We start from the raw sequence: 20,727 nt of genomic DNA, 5'->3' as shown, positions 1-20,727 counted from the left end.
TGAGGAGGGGGATGAGGGGCAGGGGACAGAGGTGGCTGTGAGGTCCTGGGCTTGGGGACCCTAGGGAAGGAGTGAGGCAGCTTTAGGGACCCCATACAAAGGTCCCCAGGCCTCACACGAACCCTCCCCAGCACCCCCCGTGACCCCCACCTCTCCATCCTGGACTGAGCACTGGGAGGGGCCTACTAGGAGGAGAGGCCCCACTGTGGGACATGGGGGAGTAGGGAGTGTCAAAGGGGCACAGAGAGAAGGCATTGCAGGAAGCACCTTCACCAGGGCTGGCCATAAATAACCCCCGGGCAGAGTCCATTCCAGTGGTTCTCACCTGCAGACCTGCCCCTGCCTCCTGCCTTTCCCTGTACATGCTCTGAGCCAGAGAGGACGACTAAGAGAGTGTAACAGAGGGGCTTCGGGATGCCGCCTCCGTGGGCAGCGGGTAGGCTGTGGCATCCCTTAGGGGGTAACCCCACTTCCCAGACTGCTGGGCTCCAGGGAGTGGGGCGGCCAGAGGACACCCACCCCCACCTCTGCACTCGGTGGTCCTAGGGTCCCCGGTCTGCAGGGTCCATTGGGACAGCAGCTAGAAAAATGTCTGGCTGCAAGGGACAGGGGCCTACCCCAGAGGCTTAGGGCACCAGCTCCTTTTCTGCCACAGCAAGAGGTTTGGGGCAGGCAGCTGTGCACGTTCAGCTCTGCTATTCGAGGGCCTTCTGGGGGGCCTCCCTCCTGGTGTGGTGCTCTAGACACTGGGCCACCAGCAAGGGGTGAGGAAGGCAAAGGCCTTGCCTGCTGCGGCACTGCTGATGTCAGGGAAGGAATAGACTTTCCCAGCCGGCCTTGGTTAGGGTCTCAGGCCACCCAAGCTGTGAGCGAGGCTGGGAAAGTGAACGGGACTGTCGACATGGACTTTGACCACAGCTGCTGAACAACGCTCAGGGGTAGGCGGGATGTTAGGATATTGGAGGGCTCTACACAGTGGGGGCTCTTGGTGGCTGCCAAACAGGGCAGGGTCTGGTGGTGGGGCAGGAGGCTCAGGGACCTGGAGACTGGCGTGGGGTGGCCTGTCTGGGTGGAAGCTCTGAGGAGTCCCTGGGAAGGTCCCAAGCCCCAGGTCCAGGAGTCCCTTCTTAGGCTGAGGGGGTGTCCACACCGGGTGTGGGAGGCTGCTCAGGTTGGCTGGGCACACAGCTGTGAAGGCAGCCCTTTGACGCGCCTCGATGGTGCAAGGAGAGAGCTGGGTGGTCTTGCAGTCACCAGGCTGGGGCTCCAGCCCCACGTTACAGCCTTGCTGTTGCCCTCCAGTGACCCCTCGCATCTTGGAAGTGAGACAACGTGTGGTAAACACCTGACACCTGGGTAGTCCTCAGAGGGGGCCACAGGGTCAGCTGGGGACACGGAGGGGTGAGACGGAAGAGAAACTGGGATGGGGCTGACTTCCAGGAAGCTGGGACATCATGGGGCCCCAGCTCAGCCTGGCCCAGCTGTCAGAGGGGCTGCTGGTTCAGAGCCTGGGGCCTTCTCCAGTTGAGATGCCAGTGCCGGGCGGCTGGTGATAAACGTGGCCCCTGTCCCAGAGCAGTGCACGCTGCCTTAGGCATTGGCTGTGTCCTAATCTTACTAGAACACTCCTGGGCCAGCCTCTCCCTCCACCCAGCACCTCTGGGGAACACTGGGGCTTCCTAATGAGTTAATCGGCTCAGAAGGAGCCCAGGGAGTCCAGAGGCAGGCACAGCGCAGCACCCCCCACGCCCCACCCCAGCCCCCTCCACTGATGACACTGTTGACACCGCGGAGAGAGAGGCCTGCTCAGTGGGTCGTTGTGCTGAGAAACGAAACATTGCCTAACCCCAGGGAGAAACCACAAAAAGACAAAAACACGCACTGTAGCTGCAGCTGGGCCTGAGGGCTCAGCCCGGATCCTGCTGTCTGCAAGGCGGGTGCAGCTGTTGTGTTGTTTGTGTTAAAGGCAAGAAAGAGAAGGTTTGCAGAGTGGGATCGTGTTCAAATCCCCAAAAGATACCCCTCTGCCAGAGGACGAGTGGCGTTTGTTTAGGGACAGTGGGGCCTGGTTTCTTTGTCATTGAGTGGGTGAATTCCACTCTCTGAGCAGCCCTGACCGAGCTTCGCACCTGCGCTGGGGTCCCCGCTTGTTCAGAGCTGGGGCTGGAGAAGCAGTGCGTCCCTGTCCCCTTGCACGCTCTCCCATGCCCTGCCCCTCCCCCTCCAGTCGTGGGACACTGCTATATTGCCGAAGGGATCTCAGGGTGCACTGGGACCTGCTCCGAGCAGCCCCCACAGGCATCAGGGCAGAACTGGGCGGTGAGGTAAACACAGTGACGTGCCAAGGCAGATGGCAGGGCAGAGGCAAAGGTGGCTCCAGAAATCAGGAGGGCTGGAAAGGAACTGCTCTCATCCCGCAGAGGTGCATGTCATGAGTTTGCAGCTCAGGTTGGAGTCCACCATTCCTTATCCTTTATGCACAGGTCCCCCACGGGCGTCTAGGGCCGGGGCTACTGACCGGAGGCCTGCTCTGGCTCCCCTCCCTCCAGAAGGTGCTCTGGTCAGGCCTACCCACTCCCACCCTCAGCCCAGGCTCAGATCTGTCTGTTCTCCTCAGAAGGCAAAGTTCTGGGGACTTGGGGCCACTCATGGGTTGGGGGCTGGGTTGGGGGCTAGAGGCACGCTTAGGGCCCAGCCTCCATGGCAGGGCCAGGAAGTGAACCCCAGCTATCACTGGGGCGGGAGCCAGGTGCCTCCCAGCAAAACCGCAGCCCCAAGGGCTCCTCCTGTCCCCTGCTGCCCTCTCAGGGGCTGCCAGACCAGCTGCCCCACTCCCATGCTGCCACCTGCCTGCACATCTCCTTTCTAGGCCCCGCCCAAACCCCTGAGTCTTGGAGCCCACCTGCCATGCAGAAGCTGCACTGCAAACAAATACACACACACGCAAACACACACACACAAATATACAAGCACAAATATACACCCATGTACAAATACACACACACGCAAACACACACACACAAATACACACGCACAAATATACACTCACGTGCAAATACACATGCAAACGCACACACACAAATATACAAGCACAAATATACACTCACGTACAAATACACACACACGCAAACACACACACACAAATATACAAGCACAAATATACACTCACGTACAAATACACACACATGCAAACACACACAAATACACAAGCACAAATATACACTCACATACAAATACACACACACGCAAACACACACACAAATACACAAGCACAAATATATACTCATGTACAAATACACACACACGCAAACACACACAAATACACAAGCACAAATATACACTCACATACAAATACACACACACGCAAACACACACACAAATACACAAGCACAAATATACACTCACGTACAAATACACACACATGCAAACACACACACACAAGTACGCACAAATATACACTCACATACAAATACACACACACAAACACACACAAATACACACGCATAAATATACACTCACGTACAAATACACACACACACACACACAAATACACACGCACAAATATACACTCACGTACAAATACACACACACGCAAACACACACACACAAATATACAAGCACAAATATACACCCACGTACAAATACACACACACGCAAACACACACACACAAATATACAAGCACAAATATACACCCACGTACAAATACACACACACGCAAACACACACACACACAAATACACATGCACAAATATACACTCACGTACAAATACACACACACGCAAACACACACACACAAATACACATGCACAAATATACACTCACGTACAAATACACACACACGCAAACACACACACACAAATACACATGCACAAATATACACCCACGTACAAATACACACACACGCAAACACACACACAAATATACAAGCACAAATATACACCCACCCACGTACAAATACACACGCAAACACACACACAAATATACACGCACAAATATACACTCACATACAAATACACACACACACACAAATACGCACAAATATACACTCACGTACAAATACACACACACACACAAACACACACACACAAATACACACGCACAAATATACACTCACATACAAATACACACACATGCACAAACACACACATGCACACACACGTATGCACACAAGCACATACACATGCAGGCACACACACACACACATGCACACACCCACACCAGGATCTCCATCCCTGGAGCCTCCCCTTCACATGGTCTCATCCTGCTTGTGCCAGCAAAGTCCTTTAAGGCCACACCTTAGTGATATGTTCTGTGTCCCTGAGGGTGGTGGCCCTGTGGTTCCTGGCTCCAGTCTGGTCTGACTGATGCCCCTGCCCCCGCTCTGCTCCCTTCAACACTTGGCACCTTACGCTGAAGGCCCCTGTGGAGACAGCGGCAGCCCATCCACCCAGATAAGGGTAGCGATTGAGTCTGGCTGCTGTACCTATCTTAACACATGCCGCCAGTCGCAGACCGGGGGAACAACGCCAGTGCAGCAGGAGAATGTCACCAAATGCCTGCTTCATGACAGAGGAGGTCCTGAGGAGCTGAGTTAGGTCCTGGAAAAGTTTTGTCCCACCACCGGGGACAAAATGGCATTGCTTTATGTATCACTAATCCTTGGAGAGGCTCCTTGAAGATAGAAGAGACAAGGGGATCTAAACACGGCCTGGCATGCCCAGGCCTCACTGGGACGCACCGTGGTAGGAATGAGGGTGAGATGCCAGTGCTGGCCTCTTGCCTCTCTCCAAGATCAACGAAGCTGGGCACTATTAAAGGGGTGAGGACAGGCTTTATTGAGTAAGAATGACTGCAATCGGGAAGAGGCGCCAGGGTGAACTGAGCTCAACTTCCCTGAAACAGAAGGCAGGGGGTAAAGGCTGCGTGTGCTCAGAAGACACTGGGGGTGTTAAGGAGGGTTGGTCCATGAGACTCAGCCACCTGGGTGTGATAGTGACTGGCTACCTGGGTGTGATAACTGGGCTCATCTGGAGGAGAAGCAAATTCCTTGTGTCTTTAGTGTCTTTTTTTTTTTGAGACAGGGTCTCACTTTGTGGCCAGGCTAGAGTGCAGTGGCATGATCTCGGCTCCCTGCAACCTCCACCTCCCGGGTTCAAGCAATTCTCCTGCCTCAGCCTGCCAAGTAGCTGAGATTACAGGCACCTGCCACCATGCCTAGCTAATTTTTTATTTTTTTTGTTTGTTTGTTTTTCGTGTAGACGGGGTTGCACCATGTTGGCCAGGATGGTCTCAATCTCTTGACCTCATGATCCGCCTGCCTCGGCCTCCCAAAGTGCTGGGATTATAGGCGTGAGCCACCGCGCCCGGCCTTGAGTGTCTTTATGACAATGGTACAGGTTAGAGCAAGAAGCCCACCCAAGTCAGCCCTGTGGCCTCCCACAGGGACTGGGAGCAAAGCCAGAGTGAGAGCCTCTGGAAGTTCGCATTGCAGAGGCAGCTCCCAGGTCCTTGTGGAGACAGTTTGGGTGGTGGCAGATTCTCAAGGGGCAGCGGAAGGATTCACAGCTGCCAGCTTTCTGAAGTGACTGCTCAATGAGAGGGTCCAGGGGCCTATCCGCCCATCACCAGGTTGTGGCTGTGACAAACAGTAAATTCTCCTGGCAGCACTGCACTCTCTCAGGCAGGCCCCTAAGGGTGACTGGGGGCATCATCCTAGGGACATGGCTGTTAACAACTATGCTGGTATTTTTATAAGTCTCTTAGTGATGGTTGGGGGGTGCAGGGGGACAAAGTCATTTGCACTGAGTCGGCAGTTTTTATAGACCAGAGGTGATGCTGAGTGGAGAAGAGGGCTCAATAGAGGCTGACTGGTTTGGTCAAGGAGAGACTCTGCCAGCTCCTGCTGCTGCTGTATCTGTAGACTCCTTCCCTCCAGGGGACATCACCCCGGCTCTGCTGGTCACCTTCTAGGCACAGCTGTGCCTAACAATGCCTAATCAGACATTGTTAACATGCATAGGAGCCCATAGTGGTCAAGGGAGAGCTAAGAGAGCGTATCCTGGGCACATGCATTGGATGGGCCCCCAAAGAATGCAGTCTGGGCCCTGATGCTGGGTCATGGTTTCTCAAGAAGTCCTGAACCCTTTCACCGTTTTCCTGAAGCCCTGCCCTCTCCTTCAGCTCTGCAGGGCACACAGACCCACGTTTCTACCCCATGTGAGAAGTCATATTGCCTTGGGGCCACCATGCTGTGAGGAATCCCAAGGTAACCACATAGAAAGGTGATGTGGAGGACCACCAAGGCACTAAGCAGGTGAGGGAAACCTTTGGGGACCTTCCAACCCAGCCTGGTAGCCAAGTGAACACAGCAAAAAATGTGTCTCTAGTCAATGCCGTGTGACAATAGTAGCCAAGATAAGCATGAGAAATAATAGATCACTGTTTGGGGAGGTGCAGCAATGTGTCCTCTGAACCCCAGCGAACGTCATCTTCCAGAGACGTTCTCATCATCATGAGGATGATGTGGCAGCTTTCGGGACCACATTGTGATCTTGTTTTCTGGATATTATCATCAGAAATAAGCTGTGAGGGAGAACAGTAAGCTGGGGAAAGAGAAGGAGAGTGAGCAGGGGAATGGAAGTCGTGTTCCCTGGAAGCTAGGACCCCGAGCTCCTAGGGAAAAAGATTGGAATGACAGCAGCTCACTCCATGTAGAAGCCAAGAGAACCCTGGAGTCCACAGGAAACTGAAAAGGTGTAAACATGGAGGCCTCAGGCCCAGAGTGGCTCAGGGAAACTGTCCTAGAAGGTCCTGAAGCATTGTGTGTTCTTCCCCACTGACCAGGACCCCCAGGAAGGCGGGAGTCTGTGCTTCAAGAAGGGTAAAGGTGAGCTAAGAGAAAGTGATTCCAACTGCGGGGAGAGAGGAGGGCTTTGGATGCAAGTCCAGGAGGAAGAGGAGAGAGGAAAGGCCCAGGATATGGTGCCCTCTGGAAGAGCCAGGGGAGCACTGGTTTAATGCCCAGATCTGGAAACATCTGTTTGGCAAACAACTCTATAACCAGTTAATTTCTAGCCAGGAAGACAGAAACCATCCCAGGCATTTTAAGCAGAAGGTATTTAGTGCTGGCATCGATGACAAAGAGGTTGTAAAAGCCGGAGGAGCAAATGGGCCAAGAGGGTGTTACACAGAGGTCTGAGGCTGCTCCTGCTCTACGCCTGGTTCAGGCTGATGTTTAGTGTAGGGGCCAAAGGTGACCTCAGAAAGCACCCAGCAGGCAGAGTTTGAGGCATCCCCATGGGCAGAGCTGGTGCTGAGGCTCAGGCCATGGGGCTGTGGAAGGGATGCAGGAGAGAAGGTTCTAGACCGGGGCTTGATACTTCACTCTCTGGAGCCACATGGGCTGAGGCTCGGGCATGCGTCCCTGGTGCTGATCTGCCCTATGGATATTAAGGTGCCTACTGTGTGCTGGCTGTGGCATCTGTTGTTCTGGGAGGTGATGGTGTCTTCTCTGGAGCCCCTTGCCCTGCCCTCTGCCCAGTGGCTCTGCCTCTGCCACGTATAGGCCTTCAGCTCCCAACAGGGGTGGAGGACCACAGCTGCCCATCTCTGCTGCCCCAGCCCCAGCCCAGAGTCTGGCAGGGAGTGATGAATGCTGGCATGCTGACCCTTGTTTGTGAAGCTTGATCAGGAGGCCCAAGTGGAATCTGGGCCAGCTTGGGACAAAGGGACATGCTGGACACCTCAGGGGATCCTAGGCCACCGGAAAGGCTCTGGGTAGCCTAAGGTTTCAGTCGCAGCTCCTGCCTTTTTGGCTTTGGCTTCAAAATCCTCAGTTGCAAAAGGGAGCTCATGAAAACACCAAACCCAGGTTGGAGGACGAAATGGCATATGGCCCTGGTGGGGACTTCACCGGGGGGAGGCGTGGCCCAAAAGGCTTGGGTTGCGTCAATGATACCCGTTCTGTTTGCAGGAGCCTGGCATGAGCAGAAGTTCTGAACCCACTGGGCTGTGCAGTGGAGGAGAAGGTGGGCTTTCACACAGAGCCTGGCCAGCTCGGAGCAGGGGCAGAGGGAGACTCAGGCTCTTCATTCCAGGGACTGCAGACAGCTTGGCAGAGGCCAGGCAGGCCCAGATGGGACGAGATCTGGCTGCCAGGCTGAGGAGTTTGGACTTGGAAATTTAAAAGCCCTTCAGGAAGCCTCTGCAAAAGACTGGCCTGTCATTGGTAATTAAAAGAAAAAAAATCGACCACAATGCAAGGCAAGGAGTGGCCTTTGGTAGAGGCCGGGCAGGATCCAGGGGGGTGTGGCCGGGCTCAGGCATGGGCAGGCCCAGATCCTGTGCGTCCTGCTCTCACTGCCTCCCACGTCTTTCCCCTTGACACCCGCCTCACCCTGGTTGTTTCCAAAGAAGGCCCAAGACCCCCACCGTGGCCCTGCCCTGACAGGTGGAGGAGCTCTGAGCCTCCTGTGGGAGCTAGAGCTTAGCTTGGGCCAAGGAACCTGCACCCGTGGAGGATAGTGGGCAAGCCGCTCTGCCCTAAGCGGGGAGGCTATTTTGGGTTCAGAACCAGGCTGGATGAATTCTGTCCTTCTGCCGGCAGCCCTGGGAGCTCCATCTGCTCCAGGGAATAGGTTGAGAGCTTCATCAGATGGTCCTTAAAACCCAGGCGCTCTGCGGAGGCCTGCCTGGGCCTGAGCCACTTCTGACCACGTCCTCCTGAGGAGAGAGGCCATTTCTTTTACTGTCTCCTGTCTCTGAAGAGAAGGAGGAAGTAAAAGTTGAAACACAACAGGAATGAAGTCAGTGGCAAAACCAGCCGGTGCCACTGATGACCAGGCCTGAGGTTAAAAGATTAACCCCCACTCTAACCACAAGTGCTCTCAATCTATCATGACCCTTTCACGTGCAACCCCTTAGAGTTGTAAGCCCTTAAAAGGGCCAGGAACGCTGCCTTCGGGTGGGGGAGCTCGGTTCTTGAGATGCGAGTCTGCTGGAGCTCCCGGCCAAATAAAGCCAAATCCTTCCTTAACCGGGTGTCTGAGGGCTTTTGTCTGCAGCTTGTCCTGCTACACTCCAGCTGGAATTGGAGAGAAATTCCAATTCTGGCATGGCCCAGACCCTCTCCGACCTGGGCTGCGCCACCCAGACAGCGTCTCCTGCCTCCTGCGCAGTGGCCAATACCAGGCCAAGAGCTTCACCTGCGTTACCCTGCTTCATCGTCACAAGACCCTGGGGGCAGCAGGTGCGATTTTAATCCCATCTTATAAATCTGGAAACTTCCATTTACAGAAGTGACAGGATCCTCTCAGAGGATGTGGCCAGCAGGCAGTGGAACAGGGATTTTGACATGAACTGTGACTCCCAGACGCCATGCAGTTGACCAGGCTGCCATCCGGAGCTTCCCTGGGGCCAGGAACTGCCTCTCAGGCCTGACGGGATTCAGATATGCACCAATGCACACATTGGAGGAGAGGTGAGCGAAGGGGGACCCCACGACCCTGAAGCCTGCAGTCTCAAAGGGAAAGAGGACCCTCCACCCACGTGTGGATTGGCGGGCCTGAGTGGGGCACCCTTCTCTGTTACAAGTGCTGCTCTACCCCCACAGCCATGGGCTGCACTTCCGTCCTTTGGGCAGCCTCAAAGGCTCTGCAACTCTCCCTAAAGACGCTAATTTCAGCCCCAGGGCCATCCAGGCTGGGGGAGCCTCTTGACAGAAACTTCCCATGTATGCGGTGTCTCTCACCCAGGCATCTTCCTCCTCCTGCACAGAGCCCTGTTCTCAGGGTTGCTCAGGCACACAGGTGACCTGGATGTTCTCTCCTGGATGTGACCCATTGTGTGTCTTAAGTGTCTGGGGCACAATCAAGAAAACAGCATGAGCCGGGCACAGTGGCTCATGCCTGTAATCCCAGCACTTTGGGAAGCCGAAGCGGGTGGATCACGAGGTCAGGAGATCGAGACCATCCTGGCCAACATGGTGAAACCCGGTCTCTACTAAAAAAAATAAAATTAGCTGGGCGGGGTGGCATGTGCCTATAGTCCCAGCTACTCGGGAGGCTGAGGCCAGAGAATGGCCTGAACCTAGGAGGCGGAGCTTGCAGTGAGCCCAGATTGTGCCACTGCACTCCAGCCTGGGCGACAGAGCGAGACTGTCTCAAAAGAAAATAGAAGAGGAAAAAAAAAAAAAAAGCATGGCTTAGCCTCCTAAACCTTTTGGACAAATAAACTTCACACCAACACTTAGAAGGGCAACAGCTGATGTTGAGGAAACATGACTCTATTTGTTCTCATAATCTTTATTCACAATTTCAATAAGATCTCCTTTGAAAACAACAGAATGCTGTCCTGGGTGCGCGGCACAGTCAAGGGTTGCGAGAACCTGGAGTCCTCCACTTGCAGGGCAGCTGTTAAGGGCTTGGGACCCGCCCTCGTTCACCCCTGCTGCATGTCCCTTGGTTCCTGGTGCCTGTGAGGCTCCAGCAGACCCTAACCCAGCCTTGAGCATGTGAGGCCCTTTCTGAGGCCCTCATGGGCCAGAGGCAAAAGGGCTGCTCCTTTCTTCAGGCGGGGTTCCAGTCAGGGCCCCACAGGAAGCAGGTGGGCACATGTGGGAGGGGCACTCCTCCTCCCCAGGCACCCCCCATATCGAGGGGCATTTCCTGAGCTCCCAGAACAGCTGGAGAAGGGGATGATGCATCTGTTGGGGAAGGTGGAGGAGCCTGTCCACCGTCGGCCTCATTACCCACACTTCCCAGAGACCACGAGGCCTAAGGGGGGCGACTGGCTGGTTATGGATGCGGGGAGAACAGGCTCATGCCTCTGCCCGCTGGCCAGTTCACAGCGCCACAGGCTCCTTCCCTGCTCTTGGTTGGTTCTCAAAGGAAAAAGTGGAAGCATTTTTATGATCCTGCTATTTGGCTCTGGAATTCCCCTTTGGAAGGAGCAATGGCGGGATAAGGCCCCATGGTGGAAGGAGGATCCCAGGCACCTGGTTAGAATCGACTGCTCTGCTGCCCTGGCTGCTCACAGAGTAGAATGGAGAGGATCGAGCACAGGGCAGGATTGAGGTGGGCACCTGCGTGTCTGAAGGTGTGCGGCTGGCCCATCCATAGCATCTGCTCCACCTGGGGACAGCACATGAGGGTCTGTGGCGGAGAGGGGCAGTGGCTCAGGCCTGGACATTTATAGGGCAGAAGAGGGGCTGGAGGAACGTAAGCCTCAGAGTCAGTTGCAGTCTCCAGGCCACGCCCCGGGTACCTGTCGGCTCTTGGGTGCTTGGCACAGGCTCTGCTGCTGTGCAGGCTGAGTCCCACTCAGAGTCCTGCCCTTCAGTCTACAGGCAGGGGCTGTTTCTGATTGGATCGCAGAGTGGCCACATGGGCTGTGGGAGCTCCGCCAGGCTATCGTGTGCAGTGCTCCACTACTCCAGCCTGTCTCGGAGACCCTCCGGCATCTGCCCAGTTGTTGCCTAAAGTGATCCCATCTCCTAGGCCTGGAACAGTGCCTGCCCCGCTCCCGTGTCAGACACAAGCCCCACCCCGCTCCGGGTGCCCTGTCCTCTGACACGCATGGTGATACTCTCCAGCACCCCTTCCTTTGCCAGGTTCCCCTGACCTGGGGCTGGCCTCCAGTCCCTGAGTCTAGGGACCAGGCCTGCCAGACTTGTCACCCTTCAGCTGGCTCCCACCATGACCATGGCACGAGTGATTCTTATTTTATTTTTTGGACTTGCCAAAAAACCACCACATCAGTGTGTGGTGAGCCTGGAGGACAAGCCATCTGCGGGTAGAACCCAATAGACATGAATCATCCATTCATGGAATGACCAGTCGGTCCAGGCTCCACTGGATAAAGGTGTGTTGTCCACCCAATGGGAGTACAAATTGCTTCTGGTCCCCTTCTTATGGGAATGGAAAGGACGACAGTCCCAGATGGATGGGCGCATGCCACGCTCCTGAGCTGCATTCTTCTGCTCTACCCTAGACACTGCCTCCGATGCCTCAGCTGCCATGGGCAGTACTTGCTTCAGTTTGGATGGTTCACTGACACCCTGTATCTGGTTTTTGTAGAAACTAGGCTTGTAAATTAAATGGGAATATGACAGGGACCACCAGCCCTGAACTACTGAATTTGTTTAGGGTGGCACTAATCTCTGCCGCATCCCCCCTGCCATGTGATACCATTTTTGATTTGCTATCCTGGCCAGGGGAGGGGAGACCCAGAGGCTTCCACTTGGCCCTCCTGCTCTCATGGCTCTTCCCCCACAGGTGGAGGAATCCATGTGGGTTCTACTGACTGCTGGGAATCTCCATCCTAAGCATATGTGCAGGTGGTGGAGAGGTGATCCCGACCACAGTGAGCCAGACCCAAGACCGGTCCCTCATGCTCCTCCCCACCAGGGGTCTGTGGAGATACTGGGACCTCCACTCATCAGTGTCAACTCAGATCCTGCGCCCAGCAGTCCCACAAATGTCTGGATGTCTCCCTTTCCCCTGTGCATGGAGATGTAATCCATGGCTGAGAAGCCCCTTGGGGAAGGCCTGGAGGAGTCATTCCTGCCCACACTTGCCATGGGTTTGCAGCCCAGTCTTCACAGATCTGGTATCTCCTTCAGTCTGGGTTCTGGGTCTGAGGACTGGCTCGCGGCCGGAAACCAGCCACGGGATTATGATTTGGGGGTGGGAGGTGGCTGCCCTCAGCCTCCTGGTCATCCATCCTGGGTACTGTTGATCACACAATTAAGCCATGCCCTTGGTAACCGCCTACCCAGCTTGCCTCTGTGGACTCTGGGTTTGAGGAAGCCCCTCTGCGGCTGTCTGCACAATAGGCCCCAGCTGCTACTCAGAGTGGCCACCTGCTGAGATCATTGCATCCACCTTGCTTCTGAAGGTTAAGCAGCACCATCTGTTCTCTATCCCATCGAGATCTTGTCATCATCCCTGTTGCTATTAAGATCCCTCTAGAAACCTCTACTGTCAGCCCTGACCCTCAGAGGACAGCACCACTGAGCTTCTCAACCACGAGCCACCCTCTCCCCAGGGCTCTTTGTCACATTGGTGTAGGGGGGGGTCCATCAGCCCTCCTGGGTTTTCCAGCCTTACTCAGAGCCTTTGGTCCTGAGCTGACCCCTCCTGGGCATTCCAAGAATCATTCTAGCTCACGGTAGCACCCTCTCCTGGGGTCCTGGCTGGGCTGTGAAGTTCCGCATCAGGGATCTCCTGGGGTCCTGGCTGGCAGTGAAATTCTGCCTCCAGGCGGGTGTGCCCACACTGACAGGCTCTCCCTCATCCTGTGCTCTGGCATCCTCAGGCCCAGGCCCAGGCACACTCTACTGGTCTTCCTGGTCCAGCCTGGGCCTGCAGCTTCTTTGGCATAAAAGTCTTCCCTGCCCATGACCCAATTTGGATGAAACTTGAGGACATTATGTTGAGTGAGATAAGCCAGTAGCCAAAGGACAAATCTTGTGTGAATCTACTTACATAAGGAGCCAGAGTAGCCAAATCCACAGAGACAGAGAGTAGAATGGTGGCTGCCAGGGCTGGGTGGGGAGGGGGTGATGAGGACTTAGTGATGAATGGGGAAGAGTTTCAGTTTGCGAAGATGAAAAAGTTCTGGAGATGGATGTGGTGACAGGTGTCAATGTACTTACTGCCACGGAGCTCTACATCCAGAAATAAGAACTTTTATGTTACATGTATTTCACTTCAAATTCTTTTAAAAAGCAAAACCAGGCCTCTACTCCCTTAGCAGGTCCAGCCCTCTCCAGTTGGGCTGCAGTGGGGTTTGACCCTTCCCATCAGTCTGGCTGCCTGGAGGAAGGGTGGAGGTGGGTCTGAAGGAAGCACTGTCTTGTCAGACACCACCAGCTTGGGGCCATTGTGCAGTCTTCAAGCTGGCTAGGGGAAGGGACACTATTGCCTAAGGGGGAGTGGTCACTTCCACAGGCCCTGCATGTACATAGGAATCTGAAGCTCTAGGTCCTCACTTGTACCTCCCCAGACTCTCCATCCGAGGTCTCGGGATCCCTTCCCTACTGAGGTCCTGACCTAGCTTGGGACACCCCTGGAGGCTGAGAGCTCCCCCACGCCTAGCAGTAACTTCTGAGCCTCGGCGTGATCCACCTCTCGCTTCCATCCTCCAAATCCCCCAAATGCTGGAGATCGGTTTCTCTGAACGCTCCAGGGAGGCTATCTGACTTTCCCATTTTGATTTCATTGGTTGTCATTCTCCGTCATCTTCCGAGTGGTGCTCAGAGCAGCCCCGTCCTCCGGTTCCAGGTCCCTCGCCCACCAGGATGTTGCGTCAGCTGGTGGGACCCCTTGCCCTGGGTAAAGTCCCCCTGGTTCACCGCCCATGCTCCATACAGTGAGGAGGGCGGTGAGAGAGACAGAGAGAGATAGGCCCATGATGCCCTCGCACCCTGAAGGGGCTGGGCCTCTGTACCAACAACATTGGCGGGTCACTGTCCCACTGGTGGCAGCATTGTCTCAGGAGGGACTTTCCCTGAGGCAAAGGACAATTACTGGGGAGGGACAGGCTGTGAACCAGTCTCTGCCCAGTGGGTGGGGTGGGCACGAGGGCTCTGAGGAAGGCATGGGGCGGAGCGCCTGGTGTCCACTCCCACCCTCCATTCAGCAGCCCTGGCTGTCTCCCCTCTCCTCTGCACTGTGGCTGCCTTGGGCTGCCTGGGGCTAAGGCTTGTCCCAAACCTCCAGTCCCGCAATGGTGCCCCGTCCCTGGCATGGTCCCCACTCCACCCTGCCCCAGCAGGAGGCTGGTTTGCCCTGGATGGGAAGAAGGCCTCACAGGCCTCACGGGCAGGGAAGGCTCCCATGCGTGCCACCCCTTCGGCCATGCCCTGGGGTTCCGCTCTTGGGATTCTTAATGGGTTTATCCTTGAATGTGTGTTTGTAAGTGAAGTCAATGGGACAATGGAGCGTCCTCCAAGACTCCTTTTCCTGCTTCCTTCCCACCCCCTGTTAGGCATTCTGGGCTGCCCCCTGCCCTGCCGCAGGCCCAGGCTGTCCAGCACGGGCACTCCACGGATGAGATAGAGCCCTGGGCACCTGGGAGGTCTGCACAGGCCCCACAGGGATCCCTGAGCCCAGGGCTGATTTTAAATAGCAGAAGAAAACACGCCTCCTGCTTTCTGAACAAGGGCCCACACTTTCATTTGCTGCCTGCCCTGCTCTCAGAGTGTCTTCTCAGTAGACACACCAGGAGGGCCTGTAAGCTGCTGACTGTGGCCCACACAGCCCACACACTGGTCCCCAAATCTCACCTTCTTCTCCCATCTTCCCTTCATCAGGAAGAGGCTCAGCCCCTTTCTCCCCGCCCAAACCTAAAAACACACTCCAGGGCCCAGCCCTGTGAACTTGGGGAGGGTGGGAGTGTTAAACTTGAGCTCACCAAAGATTTCTGTGATTTTCCGAGATTGCATATATGAACGATTTAGGAAAACTTGCAGGGAACACAAGCCACATCCTGCCCGCAGGCCCGGTTTCCGTAGCGCCTATGGTGACCAGGTTGGCACCAACACCCCTGTGCCACTGCCCTGTCCTGGCCCAGACATGCTGTCATGGCCTCGGGTGCCAGGCTAAATGAGGTCTGTCACCTGTCCCCTGCTCATGGAGCTGAGTGTGTTTGAAGTTCATTTACTGTGTATGTTCCCCTGGGGTGTGACTAATGAGCCCTACCCCCAGACAACAGTGCCAGAAATCCAAACAGGGCTGGGCTCAATCCCATCTGCCTGGGGCTCAGGGAGTCCCTCTGCTGTCCCCAACACCCACTCCTCATGTCCCACACCCTAGCACATGGAACTGGAGCTGGGAGCTCACAGGCCCCTGGGGACCCATCTGCGCAGTTTGTTTGGGTGAGAGCTCTGTATTGACAGCAGCTCTGCCGGCAGCCCTTGGCAGAGAGAAGGCCGTGCCAAGTGGGTATCAAGCAACGGTTGGGCACACGCTCCAGATGACATGCGGGGGTGGGGGCACAGCCCTCCCCTACCCTGGGGAGCCACCTCCCGATAATCCCTCCCATGGCTCCCCAGGGAGGGACGGGAGAACACAGGATGATTGTCACAGATCATGTGCTGGGAGGAGGGCCGCGCAGACCTGAGGCCGGGAAAGGGGGCAATGAAAACAGCTCTTTGTCCAGGGCCTCATCTGCCGCACACTGGGCTTGTGTTTCTTGCTTTATGACAATTGGGCGAAACATTAGACTGGGCATCAATTATTCAGATTTCACTGTGAGGTCAGAACACAGCAGCTCCGTCCTGTCCCCACCCAGAGAGAAGGAGAATGCCAGGGGAGTCAGTTCCAGGCTGTGGGAATTTAGACAGACTCCTGGGTGGGGCGCCTGAGCCCCCTGCCCCCACGCTTGCGCCCTCAGATTTCAGCTGCCCAACCCCCACCAGGTCTAACCCTCCTCCACCCGCACTGACCAAACTGCTTTCCAGGTATTTGGGTGGCATTGAACACCAGAAGGCATTTCTCCATTTCCAGGCAGAAAGTGCAATTGAAGGAATCCTCTGGTACTCAGCGACCTTCCACCCAAACCTGAAACACACACACACACGCACACACACACGTGACACACACACACACACACGTGTGTGTGTGCATGTGCAAAAGGCACTGACATTTCTCTGGCTCTGTTTGCTTAGGACCCTGAGCCTGATCCCTTGCCTGGCCAGCTGCCCCTCATGTGCTGTCCTGGAGCTCCTCCCAAAGCGTCATTCACACACGGCTGTGGTCCTGGCTGCCACCCACCTTTCTCCTTTCTAATGTAAGTGTTTCGAGCCACACGTTTCCCTCCAAGCGCTGTTTAACTGTATCCAGAGATTTTGACAGGTTGTATTTTCACTACCATTCAATTCGAAAGACTTTGTAATTCTTCTTGTTATTTCTGCTTTGGCCTGTGGAATTTTCAGAAGTATTCGTTTGACTTCCAAATATTTGGGGGATATCCAGACATCTTATGTGATTTATTTCTACTTTGATTCCACGGCGGTCAGAGGATATTCTTGGTATATTTTCCAGCCATTTAAAATGTATTGAGACTTGTTTTATGATCCAGCATGGAAATAATGTGTCGTCTGCAGTGGGAGATAAAATATTGTGTAAATGTCAATTCGGTCAAGCTGGTTGATGGTGTTGTTCAATTCTTCTGGATCCTTGCTGATTTTCTGTCTGTTGGGTGTTGAAATCTCCCACTGTAATAGTGGAGTTGTCTGTTTCTCCTTTCAGTTCTATCCATTTTTGCCTCATATATTTTGAAGCTCTCTTATTATGTGCATGCACGTTTAACATGGTTAAACGTAACCGCCATAACAAAATCCCATAGGCTGCGTGGCTTAAATAACAGAAAAGTATTCTCACAGTTCTGGAGGCTGGAAGTCCAAGATCAGGGTGGCAGCATGGTCAGGTCCTGGTAAGGGCTCTCTTCCTGGCTTGCAGACAGCTGCCTTCTCACTGTGTGCTCAAGTGGCCTCTCCTCAGTGCATGCATGCATGCACAACCCAAGGAGACTCCCTCTCTCTTCTTTTTTTTTTTTTTTTTTTTTTTTTGAGATGGTGTCTCACTTTGTCGCCCAGGCTGGAGTGCAATGGCATGATCTCGGCTCACTGCAACCTCCGTCTCCCAGGATCAAGCAATTCTCCTGCCTCAGTCTCCCAAGTAGTTGGAACTGCAGGTGTGCGCCACCATGCCCAGCTAATTTTTTTATTTTTAGTAGAGACGGGGTTTCACAGTGTTGGCCCGGCTGATTTTGAACTCCCGATCTCAGGTGATCTGCCCCACTCAGCCTCCCAAAGTGCTGGGATTACAGGTGTGAGCCACTGCGCCCAGCCTCTCTCTTCCTCTTCTTACAAATACACTAATCCTTTCAGAGCAGGGCCCCATTTTTACAACCTCATTTAACTTTAATCAATTCCTAAAGGCCCTTCAAATACAGTCACCTTAGGGGTTAGGGCTTCAACATATAAATTTGTAGGGGACACAGTTCAATCTACAGCAGATGGTTATACCTTTGGATGAATGGATACTTTTACTAATATGAATACTCCTCCTTATTTCTAGCAGTATTCCTTTTTCTGAAGTCTATTTTATTTGATATAAATGAAGTAATTTTTACTATGATTAGAGTTTACATTATACATTTTTTTTTTATCCTTTTACTGTTTATCTCCCTGGGATTTACATTGAAAGTGTATTTCCTATAGATAACATGCATTTGGGAGTTGTTTTTTTTTTTAATTCAATATGGCCATTGCTGCTTTTAGTTTAGTTTTTCTTTTTTTAGATATTGAAATAGTTGGCTTTACATTTGCCATCTTGCTACTTGTCTACTTTTTGTCTATCTGTTCCTTTTTCTCTTTTTGTTTTTTTGAATTGTGTATTTTTCAATATTCCATTTTTATTTCCTCCATTGGCTTATTAGCTATATGTATTATCTTTATTCTTTTACTAGTTAATTTAGAGTTTACAAGATCTGTCATTAACTAATCAAATAATAGTATACTTGCTTACATAAGGTGGAAAACCTTGAAGTGATATACTTTCATTTCTTTCATCCTTTGTTTTCCCATTGTTTGCCTTCCATCCCACTGTTATCGGATATATTATGTCCATATATGTAATAAATTCCACAGCATATTAATATTATTATTGTTGTAAATAATTATATTTTTTTTGAATGAGAAAAATTAACAGGTTTTCTTCCACAGCACTTGAAAAATATCCACTTGACTGTCTCCTGCCCTGCATTGTTTCTGATGGTCGTTATTATTTTTGTTCTCTATACATAAGGTACCTTTTTTAAAAAGAAACATTACTTTTTGGGGTCACAGCAAAATGGAGTGAAAGGCACGGAGATTTCCCAAATGCTCCCTGCCTTTACATACGCATCACCTCCTCCCCATACACATCCCCTGCCAGAGCGGTGCATATGTTACAACTGATCAACCTACATTGACACATCACTATCACCCAGAGTCCACAGTTTACATTAGTTTTTATTCTAGACATCATTAATTCTCTGGGTTTAGACAAATGTATAATGATAGTATCATGCAGAGTAGTTTTACTGCCCTACAAAAATTATCTGTGCTCTGCCTATCTATCCCTCCCTCCCTGAAACCCTTGACAACCACTGATCTTTTTACTGTTTCCATAGTTTTGCTTTTCCAGAGTATCATATAGTTGGAGTCACAGTCTGTAGCCTTTCACATCAGCTTCTTTCACTTGGTAATATGCATTTAAGTTGCTTCCGTGTCTTTTCATGGCTTGATATCTCATTTATTTTCATCACCAAATGATGTTTCATTGTTGGGATATACCACATTTTATTAATTCACCTACTGAAGAGCATCATGATTGCTGCTAAGAATAAAGCTGTTATAAACATCCATATGCAGGTATTTCACACACTAATGAACATCCATGTGAACTAAAGTTTTCAATTCCTTTGGGTAAATACCAAGAAGCACAGTGCTGTATTGTACGGTAAGAGTATGTTTAGTTTTGTGGGAAACCACAAACTGTCTTCCAAAACGGTTGTAGCATTTAGCATTCCCACCAACAATAAATGAGAGTTCCTGTTGCTCCCCCTCTTCATCAGCATTTGGTGGTGTCAGTTCCTGGGTTTTGGCCATTCGAATAGGTGTGCAGTGGTGGTAGCTCACTGTTGTTGTAATTTGCATTTCCCTGACGACATGTGATGTGGAGCATCTTTTTGTATGCCTATTTGCCACCTGTACCTCTTCCTTGGTGAGGGACGTAATGTGTCTCTTATTGCTGGCTGATTTTGAGATCTTCTCTTTAGCACAGGTTTTTAGCAATTTGAATATAATGATTTGGCCATGATGCTTTTTGCATTAATTCTTCTTAGATTTCAACGCGTTCTTTAGAATAGTGTGTTTATATTTTTCATCAAATGTTAGAACATTTTCAGTTATCATTTCTTCATCCATTTTCTCTGCCCTTGACCACTTCCAGGACTGCAATTGCAGATAAGTTACACCCCTTGACATTGTTCATCTTTAGAGGTACTATGCTCCCTAACAAGTTCATTTTTTTTCCAGCCATTTTTCTCTCTGTGCTTTAGTTTGGATAGTTCGAGTACCTCATCTTCCATTTTACTGCCTTTTCTTTTGTCATGTCACATCTTCTGTTAAGCCTATCTGGTGTTTTTTCAGACTTACATTTTTTTTTAAATTAATGTACACTACAATAAACTTTTATTTTTTTGATGTACCATCAAAATTGACAAGCTGATCCTAAAATTCATAGGAAAACGTAAGAAACCCAAAATAGCCAACGCATTCTTGATAAATAACAAATTTGGGGATTCACAATTCCCAGTTTCAAAACTTACTATAAAGTCATGGTAATCAACACTATGTGGAAGTAAAATAGTGATAGACATATAGATCAATGTAACAGAAATGAGAGTCCACAGATAAATCCATATATTTATGGGCAATTGGTCTTCAACAAGCATGCCAAGACAATTCAATGGAGGAAGAAATAGTTTCTTTAGTAAGTGATACTGGGACAACTGGCTACCCACATGGCATAAGAATGAAGATGGGGCCGGGCGAGGTGGCTCAAGCCTGTAATCCCAGCACTTAGGGAGGCTGAGACGGGCGGATCACGAGGTCAGGAGATCGAGACCATCCTGGCTAACATGGTGAAACCCCGTCTCTACTAAAATACAAAAAA

At 52.1% G+C, this 20,727-nt stretch overlaps 1 protein-coding gene across 1 annotated transcript in view; it reads left to right on the top strand.

Annotated features, from left to right (window-relative positions):
* The first annotated feature begins 215 nt into the window (after positions 1–215).
* CHRNA7 (cholinergic receptor nicotinic alpha 7 subunit) overlaps positions 216–20,727 on the top strand; it is an 880,272-nt gene continuing 859,760 nt past the window's right edge. The window contains exon 1 of the mRNA XM_050795837.1: positions 216–219. The gene's annotated coding sequence lies outside the window, so the exon portion shown is untranslated. The remainder of the gene's footprint in view (positions 220–20,727) is intronic.

This window comes from Macaca thibetana, chromosome 7 (assembly GCF_024542745.1).
Source record: "Macaca thibetana thibetana isolate TM-01 chromosome 7, ASM2454274v1, whole genome shotgun sequence".
NCBI lineage: Eukaryota > Metazoa > Chordata > Mammalia > Primates > Cercopithecidae > Macaca > Macaca thibetana.
The sequence above is the reverse complement of the archived record's forward strand: the minus strand, read 5'-3'. Positions and strand labels throughout refer to the sequence as shown.